At 46.7% G+C, this 19,278-nt stretch overlaps 1 long non-coding RNA gene across 1 annotated transcript in view; it reads right to left on the bottom strand.

Annotated features, from left to right (window-relative positions):
* The window catches only part of LOC146858969 (uncharacterized), a 219,800-nt gene that overhangs the window by 112,858 nt on the left and 87,664 nt on the right, over positions 1 to 19,278 (bottom strand). The window contains exons 2-3 of the long non-coding RNA XR_014979715.1: positions 17,263 to 17,297; positions 11,489 to 11,523 (exon numbers count right to left, since the gene is read on the bottom strand). This is a non-coding gene — a long non-coding RNA (uncharacterized LOC146858969). The remainder of the gene's footprint in view (positions 1 to 11,488; positions 11,524 to 17,262; positions 17,298 to 19,278) is intronic.

The raw sequence follows: 19,278 nt of genomic DNA, 5'->3' as shown, positions 1-19,278 counted from the left end.
CAAAGTGGGGGCCGTTGTCGCTCCACAAAATTCGACAAAGGCCGTACCGGGGGAAGAATTCTTTCAGTAGTACTTTTGCGGTAGTCATAGCGGTGTTGTCGCGGGTTGGGTAGGCTTCCACCCACTTGCTGAAGGCGCACACAACGACAAGTACGTACTTCAAACCTTGGCACCTGTCTAACTGGACGTAGTCCATTTGTAGGACTTCAAAGGGGTGATTGGGAACCCCAAACCCTCCCCGGGGTACAGCAGTTCCTTTCCCAGGGTTGTGTTGGAGGCAGACCAGGCATTGTTGGACCAGACGTTTGGCTGAGTCTGAGATTTTGTCGTTGTGCCAGACTTTGGAGATGAGTTCGATCATGGGAGCAGACCCTATGTGTGCGGGGGAGTGTGCCATGGTCAGCATGGGGATCAAGTATGAGTCAGGTAGCAACCATTTGTTCGAGTCTTTAGTTCGCCAGCAACCGTCATCGTCCTTCAATCCCACCCGGGCCCATTCAGTTAATTCATGTGGTGAGCTGGCTAATTGGATGTCCCTAATCGTTTCCCTAGCATCCTTCCATTTCTCAGTTTGTGACCTGGTTACGTACATACGGGTCGTGGACCTATTCTCGGCTGTGGTTCAGGCAGTAATGTCAGCTAGTGCATTTCCCTGTCCTATAATGTCTGTCACTTTCTTGTGTGCCTGGCATTTGATCACAGCCAGCCGTGTGGGGAGGAGGACTGCTTCGGTCAGGGCAGAGACTAGATCTCCATGTAGGATGGGTGTGCCATGGGAAGTCAAGAATCCCCTCTCCTTCCAAAGGAGCCCAAAGTGGTGAACTACCCCGAATGCGTATTGGCTGTCTGTGTAAATGTTTGCGGTTGTCCCTGCTGCCAGGATGCATGCTCGGGTGAGAGCGATCAGTTCAGCCGCCTGTGCGGATCGCTGTGTGATGCGGGCTGTCTCAACAACTGTTCGGGCTGTGGTGACTGCATAGGCAGCGGAAGTGGTGCCATCGGGGAGCTTCATGCATGAGCCATCCACCCATAGTTCTCCGTCAGGGTCCGGGAAGGCAGTATCTCGAAGGTCAACCCTACTCTTGGTCTGTTCGTCGGTGAGAGTCACGCAGTCATGTATGGGGGGCGCATTGGGGTCAGTGTCAGGGAGAGGTAGTAGAGTGGCTGGATTCAGAGTGGTGCATCGTTTCAATGTGATGTGGGGTGCAAGCAGAGTCAGTTCATAGCCAGTCAGTCGTGCGCTAGTCAGGTGTTGAGTCTTGGTCTGGTTCAGGAGGGTGTCAACCGCATGGGGTACCAATACAGTGAGGGGGTTCGAGAGCACGATCCCCTCACTTTGTCGGATAGAGACAGCAGCGGCGGCTACTGCTCGAAGGCAGGCGGGCAATGCTCTGGCTACAGGGTCAAGAGTGGCAGAGAAGTAGGCACAAGGGCGTTGTTTAGGGCCTATGGACTGGGTTAGGACAGACAACGCGCATCCCTCCCTTTCGTGGGTGTAGAGGGAGAAAGGTTTAGTGTAGTCTGGGGTTCCTAGGACTGGGGCCGAGCAGAGGGCGTCTCGTAATTCTTTGAAGGAGGATTGGCATTCGGGTGTCCAGGGGAGGGGGAAGGGGACATCTTTAGCCAACAGGGAAAGCAGAGGTTTTACGATAAGACTGAAGTTTGGCAACCATTGTCGACAAAAGGAGGTGAGGCCTACTAGAGACCGCACTTGCTTCTGAGTTTTGGGAACAGGGGTTTCTAGGATGGTCTGAATTCGGTCAGGGGTAAGTTTCCTCCCGTCCTTGGATAGGAGGTGGCCTAGGTATGTCACTTGGGGTTGGCAGAACTGTAACTTCTTCCTGGAGACCTTGTGACCGTTCTCCGCGAGGAAGTGGAGGAGGTGTATGGTGGCTGTGACAGCAAGTGGGGTGGTGTCGGCCGCCAAAAGGATGTCGTCGACGTACTGTATTAACACCACTCCATTGGGTAATTGGACTGCATCTAGTTGTCTCTTGAGGGCTTGGCTATAAATGCTGGGACTCTCAGGGTAGCCTTGGGGTGCCCTACAGAATCTGTACGACCGGGCTTTCAAAGTGAAGCCGAACAAGTAGCGGCTGTCTGGGTGGATGGGGATGGAGAAGAATGCGTTCTTGAGATCAATAACAGTAAAGGTGGTGGCAGTGGACGGAATTAGGGTGAGGATGGTGGTGATGTCTGAGACCACGGGGTACTGAGGTATGACTACTTTGTTAACTTCTCGTAAGTCAACAATGAAGCGGTATGCTTTCTCATCTCCCTCGCCTTGCTTCTTTACAATGGGTAGGATAGGGCTGTTGCAAACATTACTGACTACTTCTTCTACTACTCCTGCATTGACTAGGGACTGGATGATTTCCACCAAGGCCTTCTCACCTTCGGGCGATATTCGATACTGTGGAAGCTTTGGTAGCACTGCGTCCGGTCGGACGGTTATGTGATCACCATGCGCCCTACATCTGAGTCGGTTTTAGCCCATAGATGTGAGGGTATCGTGTCGAGTAGGGACAGGTCAGCATCAGTTATAGAGAGCATACGTCGTGCGTGACAAGGTCTGAACAGATCTGGGTTATCGTGCAGGATGACTCGAACTCCGTCTGGGGAACATCTGATGGTAGCTCGGAAATGTTTTAGCAAATCGAGTCCCATAATAGCATCGGGGGTGTTGGAGGAGAGCAGAAAGGTCGTGTCAGTGGCGTTATCTTCTAAGTCAAAGGAGATTGGTGCTGATAAGGGGTTAGTGGAGGGCGTTCCATCGAAGCCTATTGAGGTTACGTGTGAGCCAGACAAGGGTGCCCTAGGAATCAGTCGTTTAGATAACGCACTACGTGTCGCCCCAGTATCTACCAGGAATGGAGACTTTGTGCCCAAGACCTTTGCAGTGACGTAAGGACCTTGCTGGTCAACACGGAGTTCGACTGGATCCCTCCCTTGCCCCTGGCGGTCCTATGCGAAGTCATGGGTGCTTTCGTAGTCGGACTGCTGACACTGGTTTTGTCGGGGGCGATCAAAGGTGTTTGGTCTGCCTGGCCTGTCGTTGATGGCGTCGTTCGAGTACCCTCGTCCCTGTCCTCTATTTCTGAGGTCATATGCTGTGTCTCTGGGGTCCCTATTTTTGTTCATTTCCAGAAGGACCGGGCACTGGGATTTCCAGTGTCCGAACCCTCTACAGAACGCACATTGGTTCCCATCTAAGTCTCTCCGTCCGTTGTAGGGTGCAGGTGTATGGTCTCTAGGGGGTAGCTTTCTAGAGGCGGTTGGTTGGTAACTCCCTTTTGGGGGTTCCCTTCCTATGGTCACCCCTTGCAACTGTGCTATCATTACCCTCTCCTTCAGTTCCTTTTTCTTCCTCTCTGACGCCCTATCGTTCTCATTCTTTTGGTTTTCGTAGTATTGGGCCATCTGGAGGATTGCTGCGGGTTTGGAGGCTGCCCAACTACTCTCGCTGGTCTGTAGCTTCTGGGAGACTTCTTGTGACAGACCCTTCACATAATTCTGGACAAAGAGGTGATGTCCGGTTGCGGTGGTCATGTCCTGGCCACTATAATCGGAAAACACGGTCTCGAATCGAGAGAAGTATTCAGACACATCCTCCTGGGGTTTCTGGCGACAAGCCGTCACTATCGACCAGTCTACCTTTCTTTCTGGGATTAGAGTCTTCAACTTCTGCACAATCTTGTCTGGGAGCTCCAATATGGCTTTCGGGGGTTTCTGTCCCGGTTCTCGCTGTTTGTCTATGGTATCAAGTTGTACCCAAGTATATCCGAACGGCTCAGCGTGGTCAACTTTCCGGATTTGCTTCCACACATCAGCCGGCAGACATAACCCGAAGAACAAGTCGATATCTGCTAAGGTCATTATTGTTGAACCTAAGGCTGTACCTAGTTCGGTGTAGAAGGCAGTCGGGTTCTTTCTTAAGTCGGGTAGGGTCTTTCTAAAGGTCAAAATGTCTTGTCGGTCCCATGGCTGGTAGACCCAATTATATACAACCCTTCCCTTCGCATCTTGGTGGTTGATGTCGTCATGTGTTCCCTGACCTCGTGGGGGGACCCAGTAGGGGGCGGTCTCTTTGATGGGCATCATGGTATCAGCCCTTCCTGCCTGGGGCTTAGTCGCTATGGGGGTTTCTGCTTTGGTTGTCTGTCTGTGCTCTTTAAGGTGCCGGTAGACCTCGAGTGTACGAGTGAAGAGGTCCGTCACATCGCCCTCTCCTTCTTCCCCAATGTCTACCTTCCTATATAGGGCCGCTAAGCCTTCGGGACCTTTATCGTGGTACCTATCCTCATATGTATTCAGGGCGTGATAACAAAGTCGTACGACAAAGTGTCGTCTGCGGTTGTCGGCATACGAGTTATACACGTCTGTTATATACTCCTCACTTTCCTTTCGCTCCACCAGTGTCCTTACTATCTTGTCGATTCCTGCTCGTTCATCCTTTGTTAGTCGATTCATTCTGGTGGGATCTTTCTTTCTCATCTCAGGGTCATCCAACGTTATTGCCAACGTTGTGTTCAGTACAAGAGGCTCGGCCGGCGCGGAGGCCGTGAGGACCGAGGCCCCTGTACTGCTTTCGCTTGCGTTTGGGGGTTGTGGGTGTTGCACTACCGGTTGGGAGGGTGCGTATGGAGGGGGCATGTAAATGATCGGGGGACCTAATAGCAATTCGTCATTCGTTTGTTGCTTAGAAGACAACTCAGGGTAGAGCATAGAGGGGGTCCTAACAGGGTACTGGCCTGATGTTTCAGGCTCATGTCTGAGTTTAGCTTTCCTTCTCTCCTTTATTTCTTCTTCTAACTTTCTAGCGGCAAGGTGAACTGCCTTTCGTAATTCCTTTTCTGCTCAATGGTGAGAAAGAGATAGGCACGACGGGTTACAATGGGGACAAAAGTCTGCGTTACCTACCCTTCACTATTTGCAAAGACTAGACAGAATATTTCTATTCTACGTTATTTGCAAACAGAGAATATCTCAAAGAGCACTATCCTTCAAAACAATCAATGTTCGGACAATCAATCAGTGGGGAGATAAAAATAGGCACGACGGGTTACAATGGGGACAAAAGTCTGCGTTACCTACCCTTCACTATCTGCAAAGGAAGAGAGAGTATTTCTACTCCTCCCCGTTTGTAGACAGCAAATATCTCAAAGAGAACAATCAATAAGCAAATACTAGTATTTCAATCAACAATCAATCGTTTCGCAATTTGTCGTGTTTCACGACCTTACCCGGACCGCGTGGACAGTTTCTCGTCTTCCGCCTCCAGCGCCCGATCGTCCTCTACTCTCCGTATTTGCCGCGGCACTCCTGATGGTTCCCAGTCAGGACCGTAGATCACTCGAGAGAGGTCTGCTCGGAACCAGTGAAGTTCGGATGATCGGCTGCCAGACGAGGGTCTATTGGGCAGGAGCTCTCCCGATCGTTGCAGTCGTTCACTCTGTCGTTGGGACCTCTCCCACTGGATCCATGTGTCGCTGATGGGCCCCACGCTTGGGACGCCAATTGTTAAATGGTAGCGGCAGTCGTAGTCGGTAACCTTTCAAGTATTGCCCGGCGGTAATCGCCTCTTATACCATTCGATGCTAAACCAATAAAGAGGCAGGCGCCGGAGACTGGAAGGCAGGAAACAAAGTTTTATTCCGTCGGAGTGGAACACATCAGATCAGACAACGAGGTATCGTCACGAGGTGCTCTAACTGCATCTCTGAGGCCTGGCCTCTTATACACAGGTTTATGACTTTATTGCAGGTTTATCATACATGGCACATTCTTGAGATCGCTTTGATACCTGAAAGAACATCCTCAGAATCCCCACTTCAAGCTCGTTCCCACACATATCTACAGTGGAAGTCCCCACCCCACCCACAGTAGGAGATGGCTATCACACAGCTGGACATTCCGCCAATTCCCGGGGGTGTGTGCGACCGGTCGGGTCTCAGGGGGTGGGGGGCCTTGATCTACTGTAATCCCTTTGATGTGGGGTGTTTCCCTTACAGTAGGGGCAATAAACTGCATCCGCAGGGCTAGGTGATGGCCTGGGATCGGTTCGGACAATGGGGCGCAGAGGAAGGGGGTTATCAAAGAGATGCATGACCATGTATGGGATGTCGGTCAGGCGTGGGATGTGGTTCCATGGCAGGGTCGCGCAGAAGGAGAGGGTTTATGGCCCGTGTATGAGAGAGCGGGGGTGGCCGGCGCGCGGGGGAATGCTTGCAGCGCCAGGGGTATGCGCTGGCGATCGGCAGTGAGCAGGGAGAGACCAGGGTGCCTAAAAATGGCTGCTGTGCGCTTTCCTGTGTGTCGCGCTGGGGAGAGACAAGATGGCGCAGATAATGTTCAGTTTGCAAGCTAAATTTCCACAACATACACAAAATGACATTAACACAGCCTTCTCTCAATACTACGCCACGCTATATAGTAAACCTGCAGATAGCGTGGACACACGAATAGATGACATTTTACACACGTTACCGTGCCCACAACCACCTCCAGCTGCCTTGAAAGACCTTTTCAGCTGAAATAAAAACGGCAATCAAGGGGCTCCCCCGCAATAAAACCCCTGGACTGGACGGGTGGCCTGCAGAATTTTATGACACTTTCCTGGATTCCCTCCTGCCCCACCTGGAACTTTTATATAACACGGCATTGGAGAAAGGTACATTGCCACTCACCACGGCACAGGCGGTGACGGTCACACTCCCGAAGCCGGGCAGGGAACCCACTGATATGGCAGGCTACCGTCCACTGTCGCTATTGGCCATGGAATATAACATTCTTTGCAAGATTCTGGCAAACAGGCTCCTACCCCTCCTGCATAAACTGATACACATAGATCAAACGGGCTTTCTGCCAGCCCGAAGCACGTCTTTGAATACTAGGAGACTGCATTATCTCATGTTGGCTGCCCCAACACACTACACTCACGCTGGCTGCGTGTCACTAGACCTCCGCCAAGCGTTTGACACGTTAAACTGAGAATACATGTTCAAGGTGCTGACAGAATTTGGGCTGCCGGAGGATTATATTAAATGGCTCTGCCTGTTATATCATGCCCCCACTGCTCGTGTCCGTACCGGGGGCCATATATCAGCTGAATATCCGATATTCCGATATTCCGAGGGACGATACAGGGATGCCCACTCTCGCCGCTCCTGCTTATAATGGCGCTGGAGCCCCTGGCTATCAAACTGCGAGTAGACGCACAGGAGATGGGAATTCCGATTGGACCCACCATACACCCCTTTTCGACATACGCGGACGACATCATCCTATACGTCAGAGACCTTAGGTCGGATTTAACACCTCTGGCGGAGATATTTACCGTCTTTGAAAGTATATCTGGACTGGCCATCAATCCAACAAAATCACACGCCTTTCTCTTTCGGGAACAGGCATTACCTACGACTATTTCATTCAGACTCACGGCGCTACAAATCGCACCACATACATTTAAATACCTGGGCATACATGTATACCAGACTCCCACTGATCTGTTAGACGGCAACCTACACAGAGCAATTAGAGCCCTTTGCTCTAGCATTGCTTTCTGGATCACGTTGCCGCTGTTGGTAATGGGTAGAGTAGCCAAAACAAAAATGGTGGTGCTTCCGAGACTGATTTACTATTTTACGAATCTGCCAGTGCTGCTCCCACAACGTACTTTTAAGCTCTTAAACACCATGCTACTTGACCTCATCTGGGGGCCTGGTAGGCCGACGGATAAGTCTCAAAAAGCTCCACTTGGTACGGACAAAGGGGGACTCGAGGTTCCAGACCTTAGGGCATACTATTACGCCTGCCAATTGCAATGGCTATCCTTTTGGATGGCCGGATGCAATCTACAAGAAATAGGGTACACCGAGTGGGATATTGCAGTGGGAGCTTTGCATACACTGCTATTGCCGCGCTGCAAACTTCCACAACAGCTTCCTACATTGTTACGTACAGCGCTGCAATGCTGGAAAGCAGCACTTCACTACACGCACACACACCCTGCCTATGCAGGCAACATCCCCCTGGTGGGCATACCACTGACGGCTGGATGTATAACATTGCGTGCCACCGCTCCCTGGACCGAAGCAGGAGTTAGCACGGTGTCGGGCCTGTTCCATGAGGGGCAGTTGCTAGACTATAGTAACTTTGTCAGGGGCACGGGAGTGCCCGATCATCTGTACATAATGCATGCGGCTGTAACACAATACGTGAAAACACATTGGGCCCCACATCGACAGGAACTAGCTACACACGAACTAGTCAAGATGCTATATTACATGGGAAGAGGTAGGCACTTAGTAAAATGGTTGTATGTTGGGATTCGCGCACATGCGGGAATAGCCCTCACCCAATTACAGAATGCATGGTCGGGAGATATAGGGCGGGTCATAGAAGAGAAGGAGTGGGGGAAAATTATAGAACACCCTAAAAAGCTTACAAGAAATGCCAAATTTAAATTGATCCAAACCATGGTGCTTCATAGGGCCTACCTTACCCCTCAAAGGGTAGACAAAATGTTTCCACAAACACAACACCATTGTCCTAGATGCTACGCAGTAGGCGCCGACTTAGCTCATATGTTGTGGTCATGTCCTCACCTAGGGGGATTTTGGGACTCGGTCAGATGACATATATCTGCAGCCATACAGAGGGACATAACCAACACTATGGAGGAATGTATCCTGGGCCTTCATAAGTCCCCCTCGAAACACAAGGTACAATATAGATTTGCAAATCTGTCGTTAATCCTAGCAATACGAGCCATCACTATGCGATGGAAGTCTAAGAAACCACCCCCGTACATATGTGGCGTAGCGAATTGCTCAGGTGGGGTAGTGCAGAAAGTGCAGCCCTAAGGCGAGAGGAGGCCAAAGGATTACGTAAAACCCCGATAGCATTGGAGTGGGATGCAATGTTAGAATCTCTTAAAACACAGGAGGTGGACGTTGTGGAATCTCGTAGTAGTTCACAATAATGTAAGTGGTTCTCAAAAACCCATCTCGAACATGTTACTAATGCTAGCAAGACTATAATTCACTGACTAAGGCTGACTAGTGCGTTATTTCACACCAGAACTGTTGTTGGTTTGAAAGTGAAGATGCCTGCCGGGCTCTGAGTATCCAGCTGTCCTAAGATGTTATTTTCATGAAGATAAAGGACTGAAGGGAGGGGGGAGGGAATTTAGTTTGGGAAGTTATGTTTATTATTGCAGACTATGACACAATGGGATGAGCGATGCATACCCGACTGGGTAGTCATGAATAACTGGGCATTGTTATAGGTATATTTGATATTACTAGTGCGAATTATTGACGAGATATGCGGATAATATGTATAGACGCTGATGGCACTCTTTTAAGTTGCATGACAGATTTATTAAAAGTGTTACAAATACTATAACCATAATGCAGACTGTACCATCCCAAATGTATAAGAAATAGTAGAAGCCGTATTGTGTATAATGAAAAATTGCTAATAAAACTTACAGGTATTATTACTCAAAATTGATGCCAGCGGGGTTTTACTAGTCTATTGTGTGAGTGTGATTTGGGCTCAGGTGAGTATTAGGTGTATGAGTGACTAGAGCTGGTGACCCGCGCTCCATCAGTTTTTCTTGGTAGCAGAGGCATGGTTAGGTTCTAGTTAGTTAGGTAGGGAATATTGTAATTGAAAATATTATTGAAACTATTGATATATGCATTAACATTTGTTGTTGTTGTCATCGTTATTCATGTTGTCTGAAGTTCCCGGGGATAAAGAATAGTGGATGATAAATGGAAACCATACTGCAGTGAGGTTACTTGTCAGGATTCAAGAAAGTGTGGAAAGTTAGGTAAAACTAGAAGCACTGTTTTAGGGATTATTTTCTGCATGTATGTGAGAGTAATTGGTAGCTAAAGAGGACATTGGTAAAACTTTGGTCTTATATCACCTAGAAAGGGTAATACCGAAGGAGTAGCAGGTTCTCTGATGCTTGAGTGAAGGGTAAACGGAAAGGTTTTACTCGTGTGAAGAGTAGGCGGAAAAGGTCTACTCGCAGTAAAGAAAAGCGGACTATTCTTTGGAATTAGAGAATCTGACACAGTAGTGAATGTTTTATGTTGTTGATTTATGCAAGATATGTACAAAATACTGAGAAATTCAAGTTACGCGTTACCTTGTAAAGGAGGGGTCAGTTGCGGGTGCTGCACTGACGTCACAAAGAGCCACGCTGGGATTGGTAAGAAAGCGGGTGTGTGACTTACGCAAGGTTTGTAAAGGAGGGGTCAGTAGAAAGGAGTGATACTGACGTCACTTAAAGCCGCGCTGGTATTGGCTAAACGCACAGAGTAAGTTGAGTTCTAATTGGATACGAAAATTAAGAGACGCGCTAGTATTGGAGGGAAGATTGAGTAACTATAAACATAGAAGTCACACAAATAAATAATAGACAAAGGATTGTGCATGTACAATCCCACATTAATTGGGAGTCACCCAGATAGAAACTATTTAGGGTTTGCTTACCAGCAATACTTAGGAGGGAGATCACGGAAAATGTATGGTGAGAAAATAAAAAAGTAATTTATGCAGAAAATAAAGAATTATTTCAAGAAAGATAAGCCTGTTAAAACTAGAGAAGGAATTTTCATTCCTCCTGTCAGGTCCGACCAGATTCTCCATAATTCTGTGCTAAGGTGTCCCGATCATAAGTTTGGGAAGGTTTCCAGACTTGCCCTTTCACCTTATACTTGGAGAGAATTGGTGGCTAGACGCTTGTTTGGCAGAGTACATTCAACATGGAGGGCGGGTGCAGGTAGTTAGCGTTCTAGTGTTTCCCTCTCTTTAGCCTGACAGCCACTCTGTTATTGTTTGCGCGCTGCAGCTGCTCTGCGCACTTCAACCGTCAAACCTTCAGAGGAGGCAGGTTCTGTACTGCGCTCCTCAGTGACTGGATTTTCTCTTCAGAGACTTGAATATTTTGGGAGTTCCTCAAGCAGCGAGGAGTGTGAGGAGTTTAAGGCTGTGTCTGAGACGTGTTACTGCTGGTGAGGTTATTTATTTCTTGAAGCTGTTCTAGCCAGCGCCGGTTCCTGCGCTGAACATTCCCTTTGTGAGGCAGTCTTCATCTTCAGAAGGAACTCAGTATTTTGAATAGCACTCAGACTGAGTTTATGAATTTTCCTGCAATAAACTGTTTGTTTGTTCTTCGCTAAAGGACTGAATATCCAATTATTAATAGAGACATATTACTAAAGATTTGCTAACTGTGCTCCAGATCTAAGGAAAAGACTCAGATAAGAAAAAAAACTTTAAAGTTGTTTAGAATCCTTCTTGCTCGTTATTCTTCTAAGTTAGTTTCTAGCATCAGAATTAGAACAGAATACTACTTAGTTTTGGCTTCAAGAGTGACCTTCAAAAAACATATCAGCAAGCAGAGTTAAAGTCTACAATCATCAGAATTCGACTGTATGTATTAAATATATATATATATTATACTTACCAACCACCAAGTCAGCATCCTTTCAGGAAGAATACCTAAAAGAGAAGGAGAAAGACAGTTAATTCATTTGGATTGTTTCAACTGGTCAATTCAAGTGCTTATTTACTAAACTCCAGTAAGAAAGGTTGCATAAGATTTTCTAACAGTATAGAGAGAGGCAAAATCCACTATCAGACAGGTAAAGCAAAGTTAAATGTGATGTTAAATTGTTAGATTCTCAAAAGGGTTTTCTGGACGTGGTAATTCTGTGCTTGTCATTGCAGGTGCAGATACTCCCCTGAGGGATACAGCGAGGGCATCAGAGTGGCAGTCTCTCTTGTTGTTTTCCCAGTCCCCTTTCCCCCCCCGTTTCTGAGTCCAGAGTGTATTCTGGTTCAGAGGTGTAGGGGAGTTGGGAACTATACTCCATTAGGACTTCGGCCTTCTGCTCCCGTGGACTTCAACAGGTTCAGGTATCGATTCTTGACAGATTGAAGTGCCTTCCATTTGGTTTCCAGCTGAGCAGAATGGCTGAAGGCTTTGGCTTCAATATTAGAAGAGTTGCAGAAACAATTAAGTGAAACTAGGAAAGAGGCTTGTAAGTCAAATCAGGAAACTAGTTATCTGCGTCAAAGGATAGATGAGCCCACAGTTAGTCCCAGCCCTAGTTTTAGGGAGCTAAAGACACAGGCTTTCTCCCCTTCTCCTTCATCTACTGAACTAACCACCCAAGTTGTCCATGCAATGTCACCTACTATTTCTCTTGCGCCCCCAGAAAGGTTTCAGGGAGATCCACACAAGGCCCAGATATTCCTCACGCAGTGTACCTTACATTTTTTATGTAAGCCCATTATTTTTAAGGAAGACCAGTCTAAGGTGGCTTTCATACTGTCTTACCTGAGCGGAGATGCTGCAGCCTGGTCCATGCCTTTAGTTGCTACTAACGATCCTGTTTTATACAACTTTGAAGAGTTCAAGGCTGAGGTTTTACAAATTTTTGATCGCAGAACAGTTTCACAGACCACTGATAATGAACTGTTAGACTTGAAGCAGGGTAATCGGGAGCTTGTGGCGTATTTAGCATATTTTAATAAATTGATTGTGGAAACCAACTGGCCAGAGGCAAAAAGAGCAGCAATATTTTATCGAGGCCTTAGGGATGAATTAAAAGATGAGTTGGCTCAGATTCCGAAGAGGCCCACCTAAGTTTCGGAATTGATAGATCTAGTATTGCAAATTGATCAACGTCAATCGGAAAGGAGAAATGAAAGACGGAAGGAAACCCGGTCAATTCCACCCAGATTTGATAGAATCAGAATGGAGGTGACAAAAACTTCAGAGGCTGGAACTTGTGAGGAACCAATGCAAATTGGTACTGTTCGAGGTCCTCTCACTAAGGAAGAAAGAGAGAAGAGACGTTTGAGCAAGTTGTGTATGTATTGTGGCGGAGCAGGCCATTTCGTGAAGGAGTGCCCGAAGAAACCCAAGAATAACGCATGGGTAAAAGACAGGCTCCACCAGTAGAAGGAGTTGCTCTGGTGGAAGCGGAAAAGGAGTCAACTCCAAGTGCTCAGCTTTTAGTGAACACACTGCAATCGTCAGCCCCTCATTTAATTATTTCCAGTCAAATTTTGTTCCGGGATGTAGAGGTGGATGAAGTAGCTGTCATGATTGATTCAGGGGCTACTGGAAATTTTTGCGATTTAAAATTTGCTAGGACATTGGGAATTTGCTTCGTCAAAAACGATAAGCCGGAACCAGTCAGAGCCGTGGACGGCACCAACCTTTCCTCTGGTCCCATCACCTATGATACCGAAGAGATAACCCTGATTGGTCCAGGAAGACATCGAAGCTGGTTAAGTTTTAACCTCATTGATGCCCCTCAATTCCAGTTGATCTTGGGTCTTCCTTGGCTGATGGAACATAATCTGAAAATAGATTGGGCCAAAAGAACCATAGAATTGAACTCGGAATACTGCTCAGAACATTGTTTCCGCTCTGAGATGATCGAGCCTCGACCAACTCGGTCATCTTGTCTGGCTGAACAAGCGCGGATGATTTGTACAGTAGAAGTGCAGAGTATTCCAGAAGAGTACCAAGATCTGAATGCAGTTTTTAATGAAAAGGAGGCTTTGAAATTACCCCCACATCGTGAATATGATTGCAGGATTGAATTGGAGCCTGGAGCGTCCTTACCTTGTAGTCGTATTTATGCATTATCAGAGTCTGAAAACAAGCATTTAAAGGAATATTTGGATCAATATTTGGCCAATGGCTTCATCCGGCCTTCACAGTCTCCAGTCTCCTCTCCTCTTTTTTTTATTCCTAAGAAGGACGGGAGTTTGAGAACGTGTATCGATTATCGCGCATTGAACCTAGTCACCAAGAAGAATCGGTAGCCACTACCTTTGATTTCTGAACTTTTGGATCAAGTCAAAGATGCTCATGTCTATACCAAATTAGATCTGAGAGGGTCCTATCACTTGGTCCGAATGGCCGAAGGTGAAGAGTGGAAGACAGCGTTTCGAACTCATTTTGGCCTGTTTGAGTATCAAGTCATGCCCTTCGGTTTGTGCAATGCCCCGGCGACATTCCAGCATTTCGTAAATGATATCTTGCGAGAATTTTTGGATAGATTCGCCGTGGTCTATATTGATGACATACTCATTTTTTCTGAAAATATAGAAGAACACGTTCGGCATGTACGGGCTATTTTGGAACGTTTACTGGAATACCAACTGTATGTAAAATTGGAGAAGTGTGTGTTTCGTGCTTCCCGGGTTGAGTTTTTGGGATTCATCTTGTCTCCTGAGGGGTATCCATGGATGATGCAAAAGTGAGTGCGATTAAGGAATGGCCATCTCCGTGATCAGTCAAGGAAATCCAATCTTTTTTGGGCTTCGCAAATTTTTATCGAAGATTTATTCACAACTTCTCTGAGAAAGTTAGTCCTATCACGCGATTGCTCAGGAAGAAAGAAAGACTTATTTGGACACAGGAAACTGAGGAGGCGTTTCAATCATTAAAAGAAACCTTCATCACAGCACCAGTTTTGCAACATCCTAATTTGAAGGAACCCTTTCTTTGTAGAAGCAGATACTTCAAATCTTGCTATTGGGGGAATTTTGTCCCAAAGAAATACGGATACTGGTCATCTTCACCCGGTTGCCTACCACTCTCGTAAATTGTCACCTGCAGAAGTTAATTACTCCATTGCTGATAAAGAATTATTGGCGGTAAAAGATGCTTTTCAAGAATGGAGGCATTACCTCCTGGGTGCTAAACATGAAGTAACGGTCTTCACTGACCATCAAAATTTACAGTTTTTGAAATCCGCCAGAACTCTTACCCCAAGACAACTCAGATGGTCGCTCTTTTTTGCGGATTATAACTTTGTTCTGACTTACAAGCCTGGTTCAGTAAATGGGAAAGCGGATGCCTTATCCCGTTTGAATACTGGTGATGGAAAAGAAAAGAAAGAAGAAGGTCATATAATTCCTGAAGAAAAGATTGTGAGTACAATTGTTTACCCAGAACTGGAGGACAACATAAGAGAAAACCTTCCTGATGTAGATTTAGCAAGTTGGAGACTGGCAGGTCTAGATCGAGAGGTCAAGAATAGAAAACCATATTTTCAAGGGAAACTCTTTGTGCCAAATGATGATTTAAGGAAGGACATCATTCAATTGTTTCATGACAGTCCATTGGCAGGTCACAAGGGAGTTAAGAAGACACTGGAACTTTTGAAACGATCATTTAGTTGGGCAGGCATGGAAGCTCAGGTGAGGCAGTATGTAGCATCTTGTGAACAATGTGTGAAAGGCAAGGTGGCTCGACAGGCCCCTCAAGGTCTTTTAATGCCCCTCCCGGTAGTCCCTTATCCCTGGCATACCGTGTCCACGGATTTTATAGTAGATTTACCTTCCAGTCAAGGCCATTCTGTAATTTGGGTGGTAGTTGATCATTTTTCAAAGATGAGTCATTTTATTCCCTTAGAGGCCCTTCCAAACGCTCAATTGGCCACCTTGTTCACTCAACATGTAGGAAAACTTCACGGAATTCCAAAGATCGTGATTACCGACCGAGGGTCGCAATTTACGTCTCGATTTTGGAAATCTTTCCTGAAAGGATTAGGTGTAGATTCTCGTTTGTCCACCAGTTTTCATCCAGAATCTGATGGAAAAACTGAGAGAGTAAACCAAGACTTGGAACAGTACCTGCGTCTGTATTTGATGGATCAGGAGGGTGATTGGCCCATGATGCTAGGTACAGCAGAATTCACTTACAACAATTCAGTCCATTCAGCTACTGGTTACTCCTCCTTCTATTTGAATTCTGGGAGGCATCCTAACATGCTATTTGGAAAAGTTGAGGAAGATGTCCCGGCAGCAGGGGAGGTAATTCAGAAATTGCAAGGGGCATATCAGAAGGCGTCAGAGAATTTAATTAAGGCCAAAGAATCTTATAAGAAACAGGCAGACAAGAGTCGAAAAGAAAATCCAATTTTTGAACCTGGTGATCAGGTCTGGATTTCCACTCGACATATGCGGTTGAGAGGAAATTGGAAGTTTCAATCAAAATTTGTGGGTCCATTTCCAGTAGTTAAGATGGTGAACCCTGTAAGTGTCCGAGTTAAACTTCCCAGTAAGTTTAAGGTGCACCCTACATTTCATGTTTCTCTAATTAAGCGAAGCCCACCACATCTTAGATTGGTTGGTCCTCCAGTTCCTATTCAGGTGCAATCAGAAGAAGAGTTTGAGGTTAAAAGAATAACTGATTCCAAGATAAAGAAAGGGAAACTATTCTATTTGATCGATTGGGAGGGATTTGGTCCTGAAGAAAGATCCTTGGAACCCAGTACTATTGTCCGCGCACCTAGATTAGTGAAAGAGTTCCATAAAACTTACCCACAGAAGCCCAGGGAGGGGGTTTTGGTGGGGGGTACTGTCAGGTCCGACCAGATTCTCCATAATTCTGTGCTAAGGTGTCCCGATCATCAGTTTGGGAAGGTTTCTAGACTTGCCCTTTCACCTTATACTTGGAGAGAATTGGTGGCTAGACGCGTGTTTGGCAGAGTACATTCAACATGGAGGGCCGGGTGCAGGTAGTTAGCATTCTAGTGTGTCCCTCTCTTTAGCTTGACAGCCACTCTGTTATTGTTCGCGCGCTGCAGCTGCTCTTCGCACTTCAACCGTCAAACCTTCAGAGGAGGCAGGTTCTGCACTGCACTCCTCAGTGACTGGATTTTCTCTTCAGAGACTTGAATATTTTGGGAGTTCCTGAAGCAGCGAGGAGTGTGAGGAGTTTAAGGCTGTGTCTGAGACTTGTTACTGCTGGTGAGGTTATTTATTTCTTGAAGCTGTTCTAGCCAGCGCCGGTTCCTGCGCTGAACATTCCCTTTGTGAGGCAGTCTTCATCTTCAGAAGGAACTCAGTATTTTGAATAGCGCTCAGACTGAGTTTATGAATTTTCCTGCAATAGACTGTTTGTTCTTCGCTAAAGGACTGAATCTCCAATTATTAATAGAGACATATTACTAAAGATTTGCTCACTGTGCTCTAGAACTAAGGAAAAGACTGAGATAAGAAAAAATACTTTAAAGTTGTTTAGAATCCTTCTTGCTCATTATTCTTCTAAGTTAGTTTCTAGCCTTAGTATTAGAACAGAATACTACTTAGTTCTGGCGTCAAGTGACCTTCAAAAAACATATCAGCAAGCAGAGTTAAAGTCTACAATCATCATAACGCGACTGTATGTATTAAATATATATATATATATGTATATATTATACTTACCAACCACCAAGTCAGCATCCTTTCAGGAAGCATACCTAAAAGAGAAGGAGAAAGACAGTTAATTCATTTGGATTGTTTCATCTGGTCAATTCAAGTGCTTATTTACTAAACTCCAGTAAGAAAGGTTGCATAAGATTTTCTAACAGTATAGAGAGAGGCAAAATCCACTATCAGACAGGTAAAGCAAAGTTAAATGTGACCTTAAATTGTTAGAAAGGATGGTAACAGTTCCTATGGGCAAAGGGATGCAAGTAGACGGCCAGATAGGCTGGAGAGAAGTGTAAGATGTCTCCAAAAGAGTTCGAGTGTGCCGAGAAAGAGTGAAGTACTCCTGTGGGGATCTAGAGGTGCCCTCACACACCCTTTCAGGTGTATAGCATCATCATCGGGCTGGTGCTCCTCGTGGGGGTGGCGCTGCAGTCCCTCACGGGCCCGTTTGACGGGGCTCTTTGGTGGAGATCTTTTAGGAGTTTGCCGCAGTTGTGCATGGGGGTGTGTGGGACAAGGTGATGGTGGTGAGTGAGATATAAAAAGAGCCCAAGGACACTAGCACTTTATTGAGGATGTCCCTGGAGTCTGGTTAAGATATGTCACGGGGGATGGAGAAGCAAGGTCACTTGCCTTTATGAGAGGGGAATTTGAACAAATACATTCCCTCTTCTCTCACCCGTGTAGTGCAGAAGGTGGATCTAAAGGGTCGACATGTTTCGCGCTTTTATGAGTCCCTAATGGATCTAAGAGCGCTTCATCAGGACCTTAAAAAAGAATGTGCAACAAGGGAATCGGGAAGAGACGCCCTGTAATCCCAATAGTCCTATATTTAGGAGATCAAGTAGGAAAGAAGGAAGGGGACACGTCAATTATGCGTGTCCCTAGATGCGGCCCTCCTTAGCTAAAGGATGGACCTCGTCAGCATAGCCGTGTGGAAATAGAGGAGGTTCGCGATCTTCCTCTGTGATCCGTAGCACCTACCCGGTTGCCGCGGCTGCTGGGTCCAGCAGCCGCGGCAACCGAACCTCCTCTATTTCCACACGGCTATGCTGACGAGGTCCATCCTTTAGCTAAGGAGGGCCGCATCTAGGGACACGCATAATTGACGTGTCCCCTACATTCTTTCCTACTTGATCTCCTAAATATAGGACTATTGGGATTACAGGGCGTCTCTTCCCGATTCCCTTGTTGCACATTCTTTTTTAAGGTCCTGATGAAGCGCTCTTAGATCCATTAGGGACTCATAAAAGCGCGAAACATGTCGACCCTTTAGATCCACCTTCTGCACTACACGGGTGAGAGAAGAGGGAATGTATTTGTTCAAATTCCCCTCTCATAAAGGCAAGTGACCTTGCTTCTCCATCCCCCGTGACATATCTTAACCAGACTCCAGGGACATCCTCAATAAAGTGCTAGTGTCCTTGGGCTCTTTTTATATCTCACTCACCACCATCACCTTGTCCCACACACCCCCATGCACAACTGCGGCAAACTCCTAAAAGATCTCCACCAAAGAGCCCCGTCAAACGGGCCCGTGAGGGACTGCAGCGCCACCCCCAAGAGGAGCACCAGCCCGATGATGATGCTATACACCTGAAAGGGTGTGTGAGGGCACCTCTAGATCCCCACAGGAGTACCTCACTCTTTCTCGGCACACTCAAACTCTTTTGGAGACATCTTACACTTCTCTCCAGCCTATCTGGCCGTCTACTTGCATCCCTTTGCCCATAGGAACTGTTACCATCCTATTTTGCTACCGCATTTAACTTGGGAGCTCTGGTACAGGACCTTTTTTTCCTAATAGCTCCCCGTCCCCCCATCTTTTGTTTGACAAAAACTTAAATTGTTAGATTCTCAAAAGGGTTTTCTGGACGTGGTAATTCTTTGCTTGTCATTGCAGGTGCCCTGAGGGATAAAGCGAGGGCACCAGAGTGGCAGTCTCTCTTGTTATTTTCCCATTCCCCTTTTCCCCCCCGTTTCTGAGTCCAGAGTGTATTCTGGTTCAGAGGTGTAGGGGAGTTGGGA

The sequence above is a fragment of the Triturus cristatus genome, chromosome 3_2 (genome assembly GCF_964204655.1).
Source record: "Triturus cristatus chromosome 3_2, aTriCri1.1, whole genome shotgun sequence".
Taxonomy (NCBI): Eukaryota; Metazoa; Chordata; class Amphibia; order Caudata; family Salamandridae; genus Triturus; species Triturus cristatus.
Note: the sequence above shows the minus strand (reverse complement) of the source record. Positions and strands in the feature narration are given on the sequence as shown.